The sequence below is a fragment of the Natrix helvetica genome (genome assembly GCF_964273705.1).
Source record: "Natrix helvetica genome assembly, chromosome: 6".
NCBI classification, from domain to species: Eukaryota; Metazoa; Chordata; class Lepidosauria; order Squamata; family Natricidae; genus Natrix; species Natrix helvetica.
In genome coordinates this window covers 26,884,266-26,907,489 of record NC_138553.1, presented here as the reverse complement: position 1 = coordinate 26,907,489, position 23,224 = coordinate 26,884,266, and positions in this window count along the sequence as shown.

Genomic DNA, 23,224 nt, shown 5'->3' with positions numbered 1-23,224 from the left:
CACCCACCTCCAGTTTCCAGTTTGCCATGAAATTTTCAGGCAATATGTGCTTTAACATCCTGCCCAGCAGTAACAGATTCCAGCTTTTTTCCAAAACAATACATAAAATGACTGGTTGGAGCACACTACCTCAGAGTACCATCTGTGCTTTAATGTGGGCTGAATTGCTTTTCATAATGTCATTACTAGGCAGCTGGAAGATATGCTCTAGTGGATAGCAGGTGAAAGAGCAACCTTTTTAGAAAAGGACAGAGCTGTTTCCTTCTAGATTTATCACTCCTGCATATGAAGGTGGCTTTGTGGTTAGGCAAACCGAACAAGAGAAATCTGACAGTGGGAAGGAAAAAGCAGCCAGAATATTTAAATTCTCTGCTAGTGCGAGAAAGAAGCAAACAAAAGAGAAATATCTATCTCAACATACAGTATATTAACTTGATGTTATCTACTTAACATTGAAGCCAGAAGCTGATCCCCTTTTATCTTTTTAGGAGGGTTAATAAAAAATTACTTCTGCTTACTGAAAAAAACCTCAGACTCTCTTGGTTTCTAGCTTGGGGCCTTAACCACTCTATAAAAAATATTTGAAACATCTGTGAGGTAATATAAGGTAGGCCTGCCCTACCACAGTGGCTTACCACAGATTACTTTATCATGATATATTCATTAACCTTATTTTATTGACTGGCAAGGTATTCTATCCCCAACTAACCGCACAGACTATATTTGTGTTATACAGTAAATTAAATTGTAGTGGGCTAGTTTATAGTTCAAGGTTTCATTGAAACCTGGATCTCCCAATGCACCCCTTTGGGGATAGTATGTAGTGTATTTTCTGCTCCTAGGTGCAAAGCACACTGTGTATATTGTGGATGTGATGGAATATTTCTAGATGCCATGTTATTTTAAGTTTATTGTTATCGTTTTGTATTGTTTTATTTATTCTGATTTACAGCTTAGAGGAGTTGTATGCTGCTTAGAGTCTTGTTTGTTTGCAGCAGCACAGAAGTCTAAGTAAGGAAATAAATGCATATGCTGACTTGCATCCACAATCACAGGGAGAAATGGAGCTTTCTTTATACATTTTATGATGCCATCTCTGACAGAGTAAGGAAGTGTGATAATCAGTGCATTCTGCAAGTCAGAGTTTCTTCTGACTAACAAAAAGAATTTTGTTCCAAAGGGATTTTTTTTTGGCAAGAAGATTGATAACTGACAGGAAACTTCCAAAGGATCTACCTAACACATACCATGTTCCCTGTAACCTGAAGAGAGTCATGCTCAGCAATGCCATTGATAATTCTATAATGAATTGCCTACAAAAACTTTCCTGTCATTAGAAAGTGTTGTGACCCAGCAGGAGCTGTTGGAGTTGCAACCAGTCTCCGACAACGAGGGGTCTGATGAGTCAGCTCTGGAAGATGTGGGGGACCCTGGACAGGGTTCCGACTCCGAGCAGGGATCAGAGAAGCTGGTTGGCCACCAGGAGGCGCCTGAGGCATGGAGCAGTGGTGAAAGCCAAAGAGAGTGTGCTCCTGATGTCATGCCTTGGAGCACTGGGGAGGAGACAAGGGAGTTGGTTTTGGATGCTCGGCAACGGAGGGCTGATAGACATAGAGAACAACTACGCAGATACAGAAGATAATTGGACCCAGGTGGTTGTAATTAGGCTCCTCTCAAGATTGTATAAAAGGAATGACTTTCCAGAGACTGGTTGCAGAGTTCAACTTATCTACCAATGCTGGACAAGCGTTCTGGTGCCTGTGTCTTATCTTGGAAGTCTGGATTGCTGCCAAGGTCTAGTCAGTGTGTTAATTTACTGTGAATAAATCATCTAGCAATATTCTTGTCTTGGAGTGCTTTGGTGTGCGAAGAGGGGGGTCAGAACAGAAAGCCACTTCTAGATTCTGTGTTCTCTAAATGCTACTAACTCCAGATCATATAATTATATAATCAGGTAGCTTGAGCTTTAAGAATTTCACTTTTGTTCTTCAAGTGAGGCCAGCCAATGGTATCTGCTACCCAAGTACTGATTAGCTCCTGTTCGAAGAAAGTCAACATGCCGTGTGTATGGAGACCCTCAATCATCCAGGTCATGATTGTCCCAAAAGTGCTTTTTCCAAATGGCAACTGGACTTTCTTGGTTTTTGGTTTGGAAACATTTCGCTTCTCATCCAAGGAACGTCTTCAGTTCTCAACAGTAGGTTCATGCAGTAGACTTTATGTAAAGTTGGAAAGTGACAGAGCCAATGTTCTTGGACCTGTGACACCAGCTTCAATTAATATTGTATAATAAGATTTAATCAGCTTCTCTTGTCTTTGTCCTTTGGAAATGAGCCGATTATCAGCACTCAAGAGTCACTAAAGTGAGTTCCTTCTATGGGAAATGCCTGTAAAGCTAAGTGGCATGACAACATTATTCTTCAGTGAGTGAGGCACACACTCCATTTCAGTAACAGGTTTTACTCATTGATTCTTTGTGACTCAGAAGGTGCCTCAGGTCTGTAGGAAAATCTTGAGTGGTCAAATTAACATCCTATGAAAGTTTGGTCCATTTTGCTTGGCCATTATGATTATTATTTATTCTTCTTGGACCTTCTATATAGTATAGACAAATAGATTTGTACCATTTGTACCATGCTATAGAGTGACTCTTTCATAATCTCCCTGAAAACGCAACTTATCCTTGAGATGTTTCTGCTTTCTCTTCACTTTGTTTTCCTATCTCTTTCTTCTGTATATTACTGTAACATTTTGCCTTGTTTTCAATCCTACTACTTGGAGTTTTATTTTAAAGTTAAGGTGTTTGGCTGGCTCTACTCAGTTCTAACCTTTCTCAATTAAATCATTTAGAGCAGGGGTGTCAAACTCACATCATCATGGTAGTGTCATGTGACATATCATGACTTTCCCCCCTTCACTAAACCGGGTGGGGGTGTGGCCAGAGTATGATGCATCTGGCCCAAGGACCATGAGTTTTGACAGGCCTACTTTAGAGCAAGGGGTTTATATACAGTAAGCATCAAAATCTTGAAGAAGATTTACATTTGAGCACCATAAAACATATTTTATGTTTTATTAGCATGTTGTGAAATCCCAGCCCATGATAGCTTAATTAATAAGACTTAGTTAGGTTTAAAGTGATGTTAGATGACACCCATTATTTTAATGGATATTTTTATAATTTCTCTGACATGAAAATAAAATAACCAAAGAGCTACGTGTGTGTGATATATGCATTTCATTTTCATATCTCATTACAGTGGTGGGTTGCAGGTGGTACGCCCCGGTACAGGTCTACCGGAGCCAGCCCGGAGCACCGGATACCGTTCCGGTACGGTGCTCCGGAGGACCCACTCACCCGCCCGTGCTCCTTACCAGTGTTTAAAGGTTTCTGGGCTTCCGTGCAGGTGCATGGTGCGTACAGCACCTGTGCAACACTCCGCAGAGCAGCTGGAGCATCACGGAACATCACGGAGGCACTAGGATGCATGTGCATTCTGCACGCGTCCATGAGGATGCCCCCGGCCCCGTTCCAACCATACCGGTTAGAACGGGATTAGCAACCCATCACTGTCTCATTGTATATATTAATGTAAACGCACATACACAGAAACACACATATACAGATATAAATAGATGTAGGTATAGCTACTGTATAGCTTCAATTGTAGAGATGGATACCCTGGAAAACGATCTATATCTCTTGGTCCAAGAAAAAGCTGTTTCCTGCCTGAGATGAACCAGGCCTTGTTTCCACCCTCAAAAGAGCTGAACTGGGTGGCTTTGCTTCCTCTGGCTTCTAGCTGGCTTGCACTAAGCAGTAAGCCTTCTCTTGGGCCTCCATGGGCCTTTTAAGGATGGCTTGCCATGTTAGTATTCCTTCATTACTTTCCTTTTCTATTCTGACATGCTGAATGCCAAGGATCAGAAGCTCCAGAGGTGGTATTCAGCCGGTTCTGGAGAGCTGGTAACTGATATTTTGAGTAGTTCAGAGAACTGGCAAATACCACCCCCATCTATTCGCTGACTCCTGAGTCCCAGCTGATTGGCTGGGTCTTCTTTTGTTGCTCTACACAGGAGAATAGAGCTGGAAAGCAGGTTAGCAGGGTGAGGAGGGAAAATATCCTTCCCCTGGAGTGGGGTGGGGATGGAGATTTTGCAGTATCCTTCCCCTGCAACACCCACCAAGCCACGCCCACAGAACTGGGAGTAAAAAATGTTGAATCCCACCACTGAGAAGCTCCCTGTCCTATTCAGATCCATGAGTCAATACTTGGTTCTCACAAAGGCCCATGAAGGTCTCTGAGTGGTTCTGTATCCTTGAAAAGTCCTAGAAGACATTAAACTAGTATGTCACAAGTTGGGGATGGCAATGGCAGCATCCCCCTCTTGTCAAAATGTGAAGCACACTCAGTGGCCCTTACAGCACTGTTCCATGAGCATTACATAACAAAATAATTGCAAGAACAATTTCTCCAATATTCTCTTTTGAAAAAATTCTAAGCAAATCCTAAGCAAATGGAATGAGAACTAATAGGCAAAAAGCAGGATACTTTTTCTATGCTGCACCAAAACATGCTTTTGATAACAGTCTAAGGGCTTGTGCTTTCTCTATATTTGTGTATGCTGAGGGTGTGTGTATGGTGAGTAGTTATTGTTCTCTGCTTCAGAATTTTATCATTGGCACCAAACTGCAGCTTCAGGATTTCTTACAGGAAACCATGACAACTAAACTGGCTTAAAGCAGTCTATCCGTGTTTTCATACAGGAGCACTTAAGCTGTAATCTAAATCCACCTAGAAATCAATCAGCTTACTAGATGTGGATACAAAAGGGCTTTGTGTTCTTTTCTTGCATCTCTAATGAAATTGTAGCACTACTGTTAGCACTGAGCTGTGGTGCAGAATCTGGAGTAAGAACCAAGCAGCAAGAACAGAAACAACACGTGTGCTACTCAAAGGTTCCTTGTCATGGAAATACTTTAATTTGCCTTCTTGCTTAGGGAGAGTCAGAACAAAGCTTGGATGGAATCTATTGAGATGTAGTATTGCTAGTCTCGTTACTGCATAACTGGAATGCGCTGGGCTTTAATGTTCCAGGCCCTTTTTGTATTTTGGGGGATTAAGTGGGTGAGTAACTTCAAAAATTGAAGACATAATTTCCCCCTTAATTGCCCCGAGTATAAAAAAATCATTCAATTTGGGGAAGTTTAGTTTTCAGCAGATACTATGATTCAGTGGTGAGTTCCGGATCCCGGTGTAACTGGTATGCTGTGATGGGGCTGGGCGTCCACCTTGGGCATGTGCGCTATGCACGCATGCGCACCCACTGCCCTGCGATGCTTCAGGTGCTCAGCGAAGGTCGCGCAGGCCCCATACGCTGCTTGTGCATGCACAAATGGCCCAGTTGGCTAAAATACAGGTAAGGAATGCGGGCAGGTGGGCCCTCCAAAATATCATTCTGTTATGGTGGCCGCTGCTCCCAGCAGCCACCGGTATGCCTGTACTGGGGCATACCGGCTGGAACCACCACTGCTATGGTTGCTTTATGTCAGGGGTGTCAAACTCGTGGTGTCACATTGTTGTCACATGATGTATTTCCTTTTTGCTAAACCGGGAGTGGGCGTGGCCAGCACGTGACACATCCAGCCTGTGGGCCACAAGTTTAACATCCCTGCTTTATGTGTTTTAGATTCTGCAAAGCTTAATCTCTCCACCCTTAAAATGAAGAGGAAAAGTATCCAGCTGTCTACTGCCTCTGGAATTTAAATTCTCTACAGAATGCTTTGTTGTTGTCATCGATGAGCTACTGATGACAGCTGATGTCATAGTTACACAAATACATTGAAGGAGCCTCCATTTGATCTTTCATATTTGACATAGCTAGCTTGACTATTTTTTTTTTACCTGAAAGTTAAGATGGACAATTCTCTTCCAAGCTTTTACTCAATGTTTGCAAATATCAAAATATATAACAGCAACATTGGAAGGAAGAAAACAGCACAAAGAGGATTATTGCACTATGCAATATGCCCTTTATGAACTGTACTTACTGCTTTGGTGTAAGTTGCTTGTATACTTGCATAGCAAGATCCAGAGTTTAATTCAATCTGAGAATTCCTCATTTTCTGCATCAAAAGCAACCCTGGAAATGTTCAATCAATTAGAAGGAGAAAGTAATGATGGTGAAAAACTAGATTAGAATGGTTATTCCCATCAAATTATGGATATTAATTAATTAACATTGCTTTAATGACCATGATGTTCGCCTGTGGCAGAAGAACTGAGACATCAACTTTTAAAGATCTTGAGAATGGTGTATGCTTGAAGTCAAACAGATGAGGAACGATGTTAATTGTCTGAAAAGATGTTATATTGGAATGATAATGATGCTTGGCTTTTTAAAGGATCACGTGTACCAATTTGTATCTTCCCAGGTACATCTTTGATTTTTCAGAAAGTCTTTTATAATTTTATGTATAATTTTCCATCTTTCCCTATACATTTGCATAAAAATCACTTGTCCAGTTTTTTGAGTAATCCAAATATTAACCCAGTTGGTGGGCATGCTGTTTTCCCCTTTCCTTCCATTTCAAAGGAGTATATTATGTATAGAGAGAGGAACAAAAATATTACTATATTCCAGTGGTGGGAATCAATTGTTTTTACTAACGGCTCTGTGTGTTGGCTTGATGGTCATGGCATGGCCTGGTGGGTGTGGCTTGGTGGGCGTGGCAGGGGAAGGATATTGTAAAATCTCCATTTCCTCCCAATCAGCTGGGACTTGAGAGGCAGAGAATAGATGGGCGTGGGGCCAGTCAGAGGTGGTATTTACCCAGTCTCCGAACTACTCAAAATTTATGCTACCGGTTCTCCAGAACTGATCAGAATGCTGAATACCACCTCTGCTATATTCTGAATGAGCTTTTGTAGTTCTTACTTTAAGGGCAGATGGACTAATAACAGTTTGGTTAGTAGACTGGTATCCCTAGGCCAGTGATGGCTAACCTCTTTCTCCTCATGTGTCGAAATCGTGCATGCGCGTGCCCTCACCCTTAATGCAATGCATCCCGCCCCCTGCGCATGCACGTACAACTCCCCTGCCTTCCCCGTGCATGCACATGACTCCACCTTGCACCCCGTTTTAGACCTAGCAGGCCTCCCTGAAGCCTCCTGGTACCAAAATTGGGCCGTGGGGGGTGGTGAAGCTGAGCTAGGCAACAATGGCTCGTGTGCCCACAGAGATTGATCTGTGTGCCATAGGTTCGCCATCATGGCCTAGGCTTGCTAATGTCTATATATAAATGTTTATTCTTAAAGCATAAGACTATGTTAGTAGTTTGGAGGCTTTTTCTCTCTGTTAAATGAGAAGTTAATATACGATGTCAAAAAACGTTTTTCAAAATAAATCTTGTTTATCTGCAATTGATAAAACAATAGATCAGTGATTGGGAATTGGTGAATTACTGGCAGTCTGCATTGTTTGCAGTTCATGTTATATATTTGGATCAATTCTGTGCTACTCAATTCAGTTCCTTTTCACATTCCATCCAAGTTGACCATTTAGAATGAAGTGTGATTAGGTAGTTATAGTCTCTAACTCAGAATTCCCCAACCTTTCAGACATGAGCAGTGGGTAAGCATGTGCAGCTCCATTTGCATGAGCAGTGGGCACGCGTGTCCACTGATTGTGCAAATGGAGCCTGTAAACATGTGCTTTCTCATTGCTTGCATAAATGGAGCATGCAGACCTGTGCAAGTGGGGATGCACATGTACTTGCCTGCCACTTTTGTGGCCCAGTTCTAAAAGGCTCAAGGCCCAGGATTGGAGACCCCTACAATAACTTGGTTGGCCAATGGGGACCATCTTGCTACTTCTACTAAGTGGGGCTTTAGGTTTATGGTAACCAATCCAGTCTGATGGCACCAACAGAACAGTATTATCCCTCTTTCATTCTGCTTTTGGAAAGATTCTGGAAGAAGAAGAAGATGACAAAGTAGTATTGCAGGTGAGTGGACCATTTTACAAGAAGGGGAAGAGAAGGGAGAGCAGTCAAAGACATGTTGCCAGGGGGCTGTAACAAATTTCTCCATTTCCTATAAGGAACAATAAGGCAAAGAAGATGACTTTCTTTATCTTGAAGGCATAGGAAAATCCCCCCCCCCCCCAATATTTTTTATTCATCAAATAAGGCAGAGAAAACTGCATTTTTACAGGGGTAAAAACATCAACAACTACACAATTTTCAATCTCTTTTCATAGAATTTAGTTTCTAGTCTCCTCATCATCCATGTTGCCCTTCTGGACCAGATAATCCTGGTGATCCCTTCTAACTCACAACTAACTCTCTGATTCTATGAATCCTTTTTGAAGACTTCTGCAAAAATTTGTTGGTTCTTGTGAAGGCTGAAGGTGGCAAAGCTGTAAAGAGTCTGAAATCACACACACACACACACACACACACACAGACAGATGTAATATTATGTTTTAATTATGTTTTAGTGTTTTCGGTACGAGGTCCTTTGAAGTCCTTATAGCTCACACTGATGTATAAATATAGTAAACAAATAAGCAAACCTATGAATGTATGCTTATATTTCAAAAGAGAGATTTAGTGACATGTTCATAGTGTCCTGTGATAATACTTAACATGGGATTTGGCAAGATAAATAAGATAAAGAGCAATAATTATTTCCCATGATTTAGAAATATGTTTTTGTTAATGTTGTTTAAAACTGCATTTGCATTTTTTGCTGACCCATTTTTAAGTTGCAATCAATTATCACTGCAATATCTATTTCCATGGTGCCATTAATATGCATTTGAGTTGTGTTTCTTTATTTTTTGAAAATCTCTTTACCTTTGTCATTCTGTTACTAGTAACCTATCAAGGTTATCTTCCATATTTTAGGATATTATTTACCTCAGGCAGTTTTGAGTCAACTGCAAGTCTGATAAACATTTCCTTCCTCTACATCCATGTGATTAACAACAACATTGAAGACTAGAGAATGAGACTGAACCTTGTGATAGACACTCGATAATTTCCCCCCGTTTTATCACGAACTACATGATGACTATTGTCATGAACTACAGTAACACAGCAGGTTCCCAGGAAGGAGGGATTCCAAGGAAGGAGTGGTGGTGAAACAAGAGAGAGCATGTACTGGAGCTGGAGCTGGACCATGGAGAAAAAACAAACAGTCTTACTATAGCCACAACCTGGATAGATAATAAGGAAAATTTTAGACTGTGCAGAAATGAATAGGTTAACATTGAGAATAAAGGATAGGGTGGAATCAGTGTATTTCAAGATGTGGGAGTCATTTTTATGATTAGCTAGAAAAGGAATATGAATAAAAGAATATAGATCAAATAATTGGAGAGGACAAAAAAAAAGAGTAATAGAAATCCAGATGACACACTACTAAATGAAGGAGGGGGATATGGAGAAAACAGAAAGGTATTAATATACAAATATATGTTTAAAGGATGATGTATGTGTAACTATTAAAATGAAAATAAATTGTGGAAGAGGGAATTTAAGATTCTTATGTCAATACAGAACTGGGTTTGCTAGAACACCATCCTGAAAATACACCAGATTGAAGAGGAAAATATACAAACACAACAATGGAAAGAGGGAATGGAGAGAGGAGTAGAGGGAATGATAGGAAGGAGAAGAGAAAGGAGAGAGAAAGAAGAAAGGGAAAAGGAGAGGAAGAAATGGAGGGGAAGTAAGAGTAGGGGAAAGGGTTGGAAAGGGAAGAAGGGGGGAATAATGGGGGAGTGGAAGGGGAAGAAGAGAAGGGAAAGGAGAGGAGGAAAGAAGAAAGTAGAGAAGGTGAGAAGAAGAGAGGGAAGGAAGGAAGAAGAAGATAGGGTTGCTGTAAAATAAGATGGGTGTATGGGATGGTAGAAAAGCAATTTCGATCATATTGTTAATTGTAGGGGGATTAAAATTGCTATAAATGTTTAAATAGATAATACACAATAATCATAGTTATTGATTTTATATTTGTGAATGTATATATGAGAAATAAAAATAACTTTTTTAAAAAGAAAAAGGATAGCCACGACCTAGAATATCCCAGGGTATATCCATTAGATTAGGACGATAGAGATTTAGTCTGGCAAGATTTTTGTTTATACAGATAAGCAAATAAAGAACTGAACTTTGGCTGATTGTTTTACATCATTCTTGGGTTAGGCCTGACAGTTATATGTCATGTTGTTCATCCTATATTTAATTACCATGTTAATCAACATGTCATGGGGTATTGCATCAAATGTTTTGCTGAAATCAAGATTGGTTAAATCAGTTAATTGGAACAAAATGGTGCCTCTGTGTATGTTCTCTTCTAATTCTTTCTGTGAATATTATCTAAGGTTGAATTTCTAGGGTGGATTAAAAAGCAGAGATGTCTATGGTTTCCCAGAAGAGAGGAAACATTTTGGAAGGCTGAAACAACAATTACATTCATAACTGTTAGTGTTGTTTCTTTAAAAGATTCATGACTAGGTTTACCTAGGCTAAAGTATGTTGAAGTTTGTTTGGATTTGGCTTAATCTTTAATGTAAATACAGCTAATGTGATTTAGAAGCCGTAGTTTACAGAACAGCAGATAGGCAGTGTTGAGCCTCTAACTGCCAATGTACCATCAGAGAGATCTTTGAGGTTTGGTACCTGTGGTTTAAAAAGATTACTTAATCAAAATGAATACAAAGCTAGCAACTTGCAGAGGAAAGCACTAGTCTGAGTTTCTATTTATTAATCCATTTATTTGCTGCAACATCTTCAGGCTTGCAACATCACACTGGCAGATGGACAATTTGTGACTTGTCTGTTATGGTGGTATTTTTCTGAATGCACCCAGTAGGTGCTATTAAAATTCTAAACACAATTCTAGCGGAACATCTATTCCTGGTTTATGGGATGTTGTTTTGTATTATGCAAACTAAGCCATGTAAAGCAGATTTAACAGACTGTGGTTTGAGAAAGTAAGATGTCAGTCAATGTGTCAATTTATCTTATATTTTCAGCTCCTGCTTCCACATTTGAATTGGCAGGAGTTGGGAATTGGCTAGATATTACTGGCCTCAGAGCAGTGGTGGGTTCCTACCGGTTTGGACTAGTTTGGCCGAACTGGTAGTGGTTTGGCGGCCTGGGTCACTGGAGCCGGCAGTGACCCAGGCCTGCCACGCCCCCAAACCGGTTCTCCGGACGGCACCGTAGGTACCACCATCTTGTTTTTTGCTTCTGCACATGCGCAGAACAATTTTCATTACACACACAAGGACGGTGCACACACGAGCAAACTGGCAGTAATCCCTGCCGGAACCCACCCCTGCCTCAGAACCAACATCCTAGCTAGAATGACCCATTTTCAAGGATATTGGAAGACTGACCCCAACGAAGTGTGGAAAACTGCAGATCTCCCAGGACTTGAAATATACACTCAACGATAGAACCATTATTAAAAAGGAAAACAAGGAGTGTTCTTTCTGTGTCAACTCAGGAAGTTCAGACTGGTCCAGGAACTGTTGATATAGTCTTACAGAGGAATTATTGAGTCTGTCATATGTACCTCTATAATTATCTGGTTTGGTACAACAACCAAACAAGACAAATACAGATTCCAACAGGTAGTTAAGACTGCAGAAAGAATAATTGCAATCAGCTTGCTTTCCATAAAAGACCTGTATATTGTGTGGGTCAGAGGGAGGACTAAGAAGATATCTGCAGATCCCTCACATCCTGGACATAAATTGTTTTAACTCTTCCCCTCAGGATGACAACACAGGGCATTGCAAGCCAAAGCAACTAGAGATAGGGACAGGTTTTTCCCCTTCAGGCCATATCACTGCTGAACACCTAATTTTCACAGTGCTATCTAATGTGTGTGTGTATTTACCTAATTTGTATGGCAATAGCATTATTATTTATCCTTATTACATTTCTTTCCCCTCTTATTGGTATTATTATTATGGTTATCATTATTATGTTGCTATGCATGTACCTGAGCTCTTCTGCACCAGAGACAAATTTCTTGTGTGTCTAATCACCCTTGGCAAATTTTCTGCTCTGTTCTGTTCCATTCCATTCTGTTCCGTTCCATTCCATTCTTTTCCCATTCTATAAACTATCCAATATCTATATGTCCTGGTTACTCCCAGAGATGACCAATAAACATACCAATATAAAATTCTGGTGCATGTTGATAATCTGTATAGTTATTATCAATATTAAAATAAGTTAAACAAAATTATAATTAATGTTCACTGTTTTTTCAGCATAATACAGAAACTATTCGTTAGTAAGCCTTGTTTAAAAAAATGTCCCACCCCCTCATCAATATCTGAAATTGCAATCCTGATTTTATGTGCAGCAAGGGCGATCTTTAAAAAGGCCCTTTGAAACTATAAGCCAAACAATAAATATTGTGGACTGCTGCCTCTGTCCCTCAGGGCCATGTTGTCTTTCACATTGTCTTATGAAACATGCTTAAATGGGATACTTTGTGAAGAAATATAATATTAGCTTTATTCTGAGTGTGGCCTCATATCACTTTCCATTTAGCTAACTTCTGTCTACTGCTTTTGAACCTGGAGGCGAAGTTTTCAGCAAACAGACAGGCCTCACATAATTTACGCCAAAGGATATCAAAGTTTATGTTGAATATGGACACTGTGAAAGCCTTCTCCCCTGCCCTCCCTTCTTTCTCTCTCTAGTAAATTGTCATTCAAAAAACAATTATAATTCTTGGACTGAAATAAATTAAGCAGCACCATAATTCAAGACAAATGCAGAACATTTCTTGTATCTACATTAGAAACACAATCTTTTTTCCCCCTTCCATTCAATCATGTTTAATTCTCAGAGCCTGAACTTCAACATGTTTGTAGTGTGGCGATTGGAATTATTTGATATAGAAATTGTTAGTATGAAGAATGATTTATTCAATATTTCTATGTAGAGAAGTAATAACAATAATAAAAAGCTCCGTTGCAGAGTAGGAATTTAATGGGAATTCAAATTCAAATTCCTATTCAGCCATGAATTTTTTTTACACTGAGCAAATCACCATCCTTCAGCCAAACTTATCTCATAGAGTTGTTCTGATGCTAAAATACAATATAAAAGACTGATCTTTTTGGAATGTAAGAAGATATTGCTGTTCTTCGAGACAAGAAGCTATAAATCTAGGGCTGCTTCACTAATCTATGCTTTGTAACTTTTCCCAAAGCAAGATCTAGGATTTGCGGTTGTCAAAATTTTGTGGTACAACTCTTCACTCAAAACAACAGATCATGAATGCATAAATGGGTATTTGGTTCATGTAGGAATATATATTTTGAGAATAAATGTTGATATATATATTTAAATCCAAATGTTCATATTATTAATGTTCATTCATTAGTATGAACATTCATATTAATCTTAATAACATGTTAATATGTGTCATTCTATTTTTTTTTAAAAAAAACATATTTTAACTATGTTTACTTGTTTTATAACTTGTAAGCTGCCCTTGTAGGGAAGAGGGACAGCATAAAGATTAATAAATAGATGAAATAAATAAACTTAAAAACATTAAAATAGAATGGATAGTTGAGGGAATATTTGCAAAAATAATGCTAACAGAAACAGACTGACATGGCTGTTGCACTGTGATTAAAATCCACACACAACAAAGAACCAATACTTCATAGTAGATCACAGGTGTTTTCTCTCTCCCGCCTTAAATTAGAAATTTAAATAAATTTCTCTTTAAGATATAGATATTTGTTCAATAAATGTTTATGCTTACACATCTTTGTGAGTTATATTTTTCTAGGAAGTAACTACAGTTTGGAAGAAAAGTTTAAACGTAGCCCTATTTCTAATATCCTACTCTATACAAGGACATATTTTGTCCTTTCTTTCTATAAGTTTGTTAACATATGGGATAAATTTAATAGCATGGCTTACCAGTAGTCTGAGATGATATAGTTCTGACAGATAGGTTCTTATGATATAAACTCACTCTCCACTACCACTGCAGAACAAAGGACAACAGAAGGATGACTTTGTATAGAACTGTTTGAAGGCAGGGGTGAAGATGGCAGCCAGAGCATGAACAGGGCTTCTATAGTGTGATTGCAGCTGCCATCTTGATTTTTTTGACATTCTTCACAGATTTCCATGATATGATGCCAACTATTGCCTTCTAAAGATGATTACAGTGCCAGATGTTGTTTCCTACAAGGTTCCTATAATATTACTGATAGCTAAACAGCAACATTACTATACATATTCATGGATAGATCCATCTGTAGATAAGCCAAACCCAATTTTGGGAGTGTATTTTGGCATCAAAATTTCTCAGCTTACCTATGAGTATATATCATAAGAATAATTCATAAACCATATCCACATTTTTATCGGATTTTAAACTGCAACACTGAAATACTAACTGTAGATGAAGAAATCTGTAGTTCAAAGACATCTCAAAGGGATCCAAAATAATAATTTTGCACCCACAACTGACCATTTGTATCAATTGACTTGTTCCAAAAGAAATGAATTGTCTTTGAAAAAGATGTACCTAACCATAAAGATACACTGAGATCTGAAATTCACTCAAATCATCTGAATTCCTGGATGCTGCTAAATGTTGAACTATTTTAAGAATGCACTCCCCCCCCCCCCGAATGTTATAGCTATTATTTCTTCCATTACTTTTCATTCTTAAGAGCTTTCTATGTTCTGAGAATTCTTTTTGAGAGTAAAAGACTAACTATCATATCTTGCAGTTCCATCTACTGTACATGTGGATCCAGAGGCCTGTAACTGTGAATGGTTTCCATTTCTTTTATCTAATCTACCAATCATCTTGTTTTTAAGTTCATGCAATCCTTTATTTTTAAATAACAAACCATCAGGGACACATTTTTATCCTTGAATAAATAAGGTATATCGAAAGAATTTACAGTCAGGAGGTTATAAAGCAATAACAATTGTAAAGCCATCTAACAGGGTTCAGTTGAAGGTGAGATAAAAACTTTATAAATCCAGCTTCAGAGTTAACTGTCCTAGAATTGTCCCATGGGAATTGCTAGGCATGGAATTTTCTTGGCGTAAACAAAATATGGTTCAGTTTAATTCTTTCTCGTTCTCTCTCTCATGTGTGCACACATACATACAAAGAAGCCAACTCTCTCAGAATGACAGTCTTATACTTTAAAATCTGATATATTTGTGATATCATTGCTGGATCCATAATCATCCTTGTTTGATTGATTAAAAAGAATTTCATAGATAAGATAAACATCTTATTTCCAGCCAGTGCTAATTAATGTTAGAATGGTTATTCTAATCTAGTCCCTCAAGCTCATGAATTGTGTTTTCACAAGCTACTTTGGTGCTTTTTTCTCTCTCTGCTTTAGGCAGAAAGATATATTTCTACTATGTCATTCTATTACAGTGGCGTAGGAAAGATTTTCTGAGCTAATACATTTTCAGTATAAGCTTTTTCCATTCAAATCCAGACAGTTACAAACTGCTATGTCCAACTCTTCAAAATTATGATGGCACTGAAAATGTAGATTTACAACTAGTTCTTGAACTTATGGCAGTTGTGATTTAGGTACTACACAACTGGCACACACTTATGTCAGTTACAGTGTCTTGCAGTCACATGATCACTAGTTGTAATTTTACAGTTGGCTTTCAAGAAGTAAGTCAATGGAAAAACTGGCAGGAAGTCACAAGTCTTATTTACATGATGTCATAATTAATGACCCATGGACCCACTTAATGCCTACAGTGGAACTGATGTTGTAACTTAGACATATGATGCTTCATTTAACAATTGTATGGGTTGCCAATTATGTCTATTAAGTGGGAACTATCTGTAACAAGATCTGTTTTCCACAAGCAAGCACCTCTCATATTATTGAATATTAATTTCTACAATTTCCTATTAAACAGGAATTATTGTGCAACTGGACGACATTAACTTGGCCAAGATTGACTGGATCATCAAAAGAAGGAGTTTCTTGGGTAGTTAGTAAGTTTTTGAGAACATGCTCATGTGTTATGTTGTATTCAGATTGACTGTTTTCTACCAGGGACGTGCGGTCAGGGGAGGCAGGGGAGGCAGAGCCTCACCTCTCTTCATTAAATAATAGTATATAATATTATATAATATACATCTGTCCGGGCACGCCCGGGAGCTGCGGAGGGCGGAGGCAGAAATGGCGCCGAGGCAGTCCAGCAGGCGAGCGAGCGAGGCAGCCTGATCCTCGGTTGCTCACCCGCCGGACTGCCTCGGCACCATTCTGGCTACCTCCGTCCGGGCGCGCCCAGGAGCTGCGGAGGGCGGAGGCAGAAATGTTGTCGGCCCTGCCGGATGACAAAGGCATGAAAGCGCAGCCGCCTGAATGGGAAAGCAACGAAAGGGGCAGTGAGGGCAGGCGGGAAAGCAACGAAAGGGGCAGCGAGAGTGGGCGGTGGCTGCAGGCGGCAAGGCTTGAGCGGGGTGAAAGCGCAGCCCCTTTCATTGCTTTCCCATTCACCCCGCTCAAGCCTTGCCCGAGGGAGCTGGGGATCGAGCTTTGGGTTGGTGGGAGACCTTGAAGGAGTGGGGGGGGGGAAGGGACTGGCGCCCGTGGAGGAAGCAATGCTACGCGGATCAGTACACTCCGCTGTCCCCTTAATGTTCACTCAGGAAGGCGGAGAATGGGACCACGTGTGCTGGAGGCTGAGGCTGCCTCAGCCTCCTGCACACGTGGTCCCATTCCCCGCCTTCCTGATGATGTCACCAGCCTCATCAGCCATAACCCTCACCGCACGTCACTGTTTTCTACATATGCCAGGAGGCAGATAAATACAGAAGTCCTAGAATTAGATTCAAAGCTAAAATGAAAAAGAGAAGAAAAACATAAAGGTTTCGACAAATTCTAGAACCTGGCAATTTCCAGAGCAATTCAGGTTACTGTATGGGCTCCAGGTCAGATATGAATGAACCTTTGTCTGGATACAACATTGTGAAAACAACTTGGTTTATTTTTATTCCACAGGAGAATAAATTGTAAACATGATTGTCTTCACCTAGATAATATTACCATATGACAAATCAGTTTCTAATACAGCTTATTTTATGTTTGTCATAAGATGAATAGGTTGAAAGGTTGAAACAAGCTTGAAGGTTATGTGAATCAACAATTTGCACAGTTCTTTTCCTCTTGAACTTTTGTATAAACAACATTGTAGACAAGCTCAATAATCCTATTTGTGCTACATCGGTCAGAAGTAGGAAGGTCTCTATATTATTGTATGCCAATGATACAGTGCTTATGTCAACAATTGCAAGGACAGGAATCTTGACCAAATTTGGCATTTATTCTAGGAAATAATAAATACAAATACATTATTTCAAAACCAAGATAGTAGTATTTGGCAAAAGGCCAAAGCATCATAGATGAACCCTAAATAAATCTAATAAAACTTAAATGAAGTGAAATCATTCAAGTATTTGAGCATCCATTTTACTAAAACATCATGTATCTACACCTATGTGATCTATGGCAATCATTTGCTCTCTTTTTATTCATAAGGAGGCCAGTTAATACAGCTTGCTCACAAGATCTTTCAGGGGGGAGGACAATCTCACAGATGACATGAGGATGTTCATGGTGGGGGAACATGTACGGCCCCAATTTGGAATTTAAGTGAACTGGACTAATTAGAGGGTGTCCAGAGCAAAATTATGAGGTCAGTTCTAGCTTTACTTCAATCTTGAGATTAAGAGTGGGATTTCCATCAGTTTATATAAGGGTACAGAAAGCAGTAGCTTTATATTTTATGTTATAGGAGACTACTATCAGCCTGATACTTATTTGGCAAAACCATGCTTCCACGAACAATTTAATAATACTGGATGGGTGACTTGGTGTCTAAAAATATTCTCACAATTTTCAGTAGATCTAGAACTGTTGAATGACATGAATGATCACATATTATTGAGGGATCATTTAGTTTTTAAAGATTTAAGGCAAAACAGAGAGATGTATACAAGCTAAAATTGGCCAAGTGGTAGGATCACTTAAAAATGGAAAAAGAATATCATCTTATTTACAGCCTCTCACATCCCACTCCCTGAGACAAGCTTTCACAAAATTTAATTTTCAGATAATGCCAACACCTTATCTGAATGGAAGATATAAAGAATTGCCAATTACGCAGCATTTATGCATCTGTGATAATTCCTAGGTAGAAGATCTTATCTGTTACTTATTACATTGCAAATTATTTCAGGAACCCAGAGATAGATTTATTATGTCTTTGTGAACTTACCTGAATTAGTCCAGAATAGAAAAAAAACTGATTTCTTGCTGACTGATAAGATGAACATGTAACAAACTTGTTGCATTGTTTCTAAAATAACCACAAGGAAGGTACAAAGGCATATGTTGACAGTTTTAAAAAAAAATTTTTTGGGGGGGAATGAATTGAACTGGTATGAATTATTGCAATTTTATATGAAATTGGCTAAAACCTATGGTTGCAAATAAATGTATTTAACTAATAATTTGCATAAAATCTTCTGGGTATTATTTGTATTTCATGCTAAGAAAATTTCCCCCAACTTCTTGTCCTCTAGATAAGTAATCAAAATTAGTGAGACCATTAAATTCACACATCTGGTGGTCAACATTAAGGAAGACTGTTCTAAATAATATATCATTTAAATGTATTTTATTGACTAAGTTACAATTAACATAAACAGTGGTTTACAATATACAAGGGTTTGAGGCACTATTCTTAATACCCTATTTCTGAAACTATAAAATATGACTGCTGTTAAGGTCAAACTTTTATCCATGCTTAGCAAAGTGATCAGTGGAGCAGAAGTGGTTTGCAAAAAAAAAAAAAAAATCCTCCCCATGCCTTGATTGAAAAATTAGAACATCTAAACATAGATATCTAGACAATTTTCTTTGTGTATAATGCAAATAACTTTTTTCAGGTCCCTTAATTGTTGGTTCTGTGGTTGCTCAGTGGTTAGAATGGGCAGCATTGCAGGCTAATTCTGCCGATTGCTAGCAGTTTGATTCTTACTGGCTCAAAGTTGACAGCCTCCCATTCTTCCAATGTTGGAAGCCAGATTGTTGGGGGCAATATGCTGACTCTATAAACTGCTTAGAGAGGGCTGTAAAGAACTATGAAGCAATATATAAGTCTAAGTGCTATTGCTATTTGACTGTTATTCCTGAAAAACATGCCTGATCACCTAGTTTTACTATCATATACTATTGGCTTCATTGATACTTTATTACACTTATATTCCAAACATACGGGAACTCTGGACACTGATAAGAACAACTGTTTACTGCAGTAAATTACTTAGATCAGAGTTCCCTAACGTTTCCAGATTTGTGTACCAGTACGGGGGGAGATGGGATGGTTCTACGTAAATGGCTGGCAAGTGTGCATGTGTGCACAAAGCTCCATTTGTGTGAGCGGCATGTATGCATGCCTGCCACTCATGCAAATGGAACACGTGTGCAACGCACTTGCCCACTCTTTGTGCAAGTGAGGATGCGCTTGCAATCCCCTCATGGCCCGCAGGTTGGGGAGCCCTGACTTAGTTGGTTGGGATTTCAATTACTGCTAAATGGCTTAATTGTCCTATTGAAATGGTTGTCAGGGGAGGGAACAATGTTATGAAATGGTGGCAACACAAACATTTTATAAGATCTGTTCTGAGAACCCCAACACCCTGCTCTTAGACTCTTGTATTTGCTTTTTGCTAATGCCTTTCTAATGTATATAGTTGTATGCTTGCATATATTGCCCCGGCATTACAATAACTGAGCATGCATGCTCAGTATTGTATATTGCCCTTCCTTATGCTAGACTAATCACCCTGTTTTTGTTACAAAATTCTGCTCTAGTACTTTTCAGCTAAACTCTGGTTAGGAAAATTTGAAGATTAGAAAAGAAACCACCCAACCAGAGGTGTAATAAAGTAAATACAAATGCATTGCAATTCTGAAATATGAAGCTAAACCGGTATATAAAATCCATCATATCACTACTGTTAGGATTCTTAAAGCATCAGTCCTCTACAGCTACACATATTTTAGATAAATGTGTTAGATACAGATGGAGTTGGTTAACATTTTAATCACCATGACTGAGTGAAAGTAAAAGCTTTTATTAGTTAAAATTCAATTAATAGCTGAAAACTGATTATCAAGCAGGGCACAGCCACTGTCTGCAATATGGTTTGCCAGAATTGGCTTAAAATAAACTTTTGAAGTGAAGCCTTTGAAATGATTAATTCACTTAAAAGATATTCTCATAACAGCACTTTACATTCCTTGTGAGCATGTCAAACATCAGAATATAAGGTATTTTTCAAACATTCTGCTAGTAAACATACCAATATATATATATCTGTAGTTAGAAAGACTGCAATATATCTAACCACTTATTTTTTCAGTTCTAACCTGGTCTAAACTGTTACCACAATTTTTGAATAATATGTCCTTTTATTTGCACAAGTGAAAATGGTAGATTTCTGATGATATCTCTTGCATACAACACACAAACAGGGTATTCAGAAGGAATTCAGGATATGCCGAAAGTTAAAATAAAATCTGATTGTATTTTCTGAGAAATGTTTTCTAATAGGTGGAACAGGTTTGCCCATAACATAATAGGGAAGCTAGTTTCCCATTAATTCAGTCCGTCAATCTCCTGCTATGAGGAAGCCAGTTGTTAGGAACCACTTGCTTTATTTACTCCATGGTCCTGTTCATTTATGCATGAGGAAAAGCATTAGTTTCACTTATCAGGGTTTTCCCTAGCCTGACATTACTTTTTGCTTGCAGTGTACCAATTAAGGGTTCTACTGCATATGTGCCAGTGGTGGGTTTCAAATTTTTTTAGAACCTCTTCTGTAGGTGTGGCCTGCTTTGTGGGAGTGACTTACCGGCCATGTGACCAGGTGGGAGTTGCTTGCCAGCCATGTGACTGGGTGGACATGGCCAACTTGTAAAATGTGGTGAAACTCATTTAACAATGCTCTTGCTTAGCAACCAAAATGTTGGCTCAGAAACTCTAGCATTTGAAGCAAGTCTTAAAGCTGTCAAGTTACAAGAACCTTGCACCCCTAACCCTTTAGGACAGTGATGGCGAACCTATGGCAGGCGTGCCACAGGTGGCACATGGAGCCATTTGTCAGGGCATGTGAGGCGCTGCCCTGTAAGCTGGCCAGCGCGCATGCGCGCGCTGGCCAGCTAAGTTCACTTTTTTAAAAGCCATTTTTTCGCCCTCCTCAGGCTCCAGAGGCTTTATAGGAACCTGGGGAGGGTGACAAGAGCCTCCCCCGCCCCCCGAAGGCCCTCCGGAGGCTTCAGGGACTGTCCAGAGGCTTCCCTGAAGCCTTTGGAACACTTAAATTGACCCGGAAGTTACTTCTGGTTTGCTTGGAGGATCTTTTAAGCGTTCCGAAGGCTTCAGGGACCATCCAGACAGTCCCTGAAGCCTTTGTAGCGCTCAAAACGACCCTCCGAGCAAACCGGAAGTGACTTCCGGTTTGCTCAGAGGGTCATTTTGAGCGCTCTGAAGGCGTCAGGGAAGCCTCCGGACGGTCCCTGAAGCTTTCGGAGCGCTTAAAATGACCCTCCAAGCAAACCGGTTTGCTCAGAGGGTCATTTTAAGCATTCCTAAGGCTTCAGGGAAGCCTCCGGATGGTCCCTGAAGCCTCCGGAGGTCCTCCGGGGGGTGTGGGAGGCTCTTTTCGCCCTCCCCAGGCTCCTACAAAGCCTCTGGAGCCTCGGAAGGGTGAAAAAAGCATGTAAAAATGGAGGGCGGGTTGTCGCGCCTGTTGTGCATGCATGCACACTGGGGGGTCGCGCATTGCATTATGGGTGCAGCACGCCCACACACGACCCCCCTGCGCTCCCCACACTTGTGGCACGCGAGCCAAAAAGTTTCACCATCGCTGCTTTAGGAAAAAAAAACCCAGGGGTGTTCAAACTTGACAGCTTTAAGACTTGCGGACTTCAACTCCCAGAATTCCCCCTCTCGCTCTTCATCTTGATGATGTGCGGACGGGCGGGGGGAGGCAGCTGGAACCAGTTCTAAACGGCACGGTAGATTTGTGGAACCTCTTCTATAGAAGAGGTTAGAACTGGCAGGAACCCACCCCTGATATTTCCATCAGTGCACAACTTGGGGCTTCATAGCTCATGCTTGGGGAACTGGTGGCAACTATGGCTAAGATCCATACAAATTCAGTTGGTGTGCCAACTGTGCTCTGACCTGGATTGGGATGATGGATTAGACAATCACTCATCTTTGGTTTCCTCATACAGACTCTACTGCAGTGTGCTCTACACGGGGCTGCACTTGAAAACTAATCAGAAACTGCAGCTGGTGCAGAATGTGGCAGAACAATTACGGACATATCTGTTCAGGTTTATATAACCTTTGCTCATTGAATTGCATTGGTTATCAGTAGGTTTATGGGTGCTTTCAGGGAACTGGTTATTACTTATAGAGCTAAATGGTAAAGGGTCCTTTTATCTAAAGAACCATCTGTCTTCTGTGTGTTCTATGTTGCCTATACATTTGTGAAGAACTAGATGTCCCAGGTCCCATCCATTAAACAGTGTCATCTGATGGGATCTGGGAAGTGTTTCTTCTTTATTGTAGTATCTGTCTTCTGAAACACCATCCCCCCATATACAAGACGTGCCTGGTCCTCACTCTTGCAGTGTTCAGAATTACCCTGAAAACCTGCCTCTTCAGGCCTTGGATGAGAGCGGGTGGCAGGTTCCATGTATTTTATTTTGCATTAATGGTTGTTTTTCATTAGAATTTGTTATTGTTTTTTATTTTAACTTATCGTACAGTGGTTTCTATGGCATGCTGCCCAAAGTTGTCATAGGGTTTGCATAACCTCATACATTTCCAAAATAAATAATAGATAAATAAGCAAATATGAAAATCAAGGAAAACACAGTAAGTTAGACGGAAGAGGCTAAGTAGGGAAAACCTGGGAGAAATTTCAGTGATAGCTTCTAGCTCTCAGTGTTCCAAATAGTATCCAAAAGTAAATCAGAGTCCAGGTATTGCTCAAAGTTCCAATTATAACTAGTGACGATAATTATAATAAACTAGTGACACAAATAAATTAAGATTTAGAAAACTGGAAAATCTTCAGCT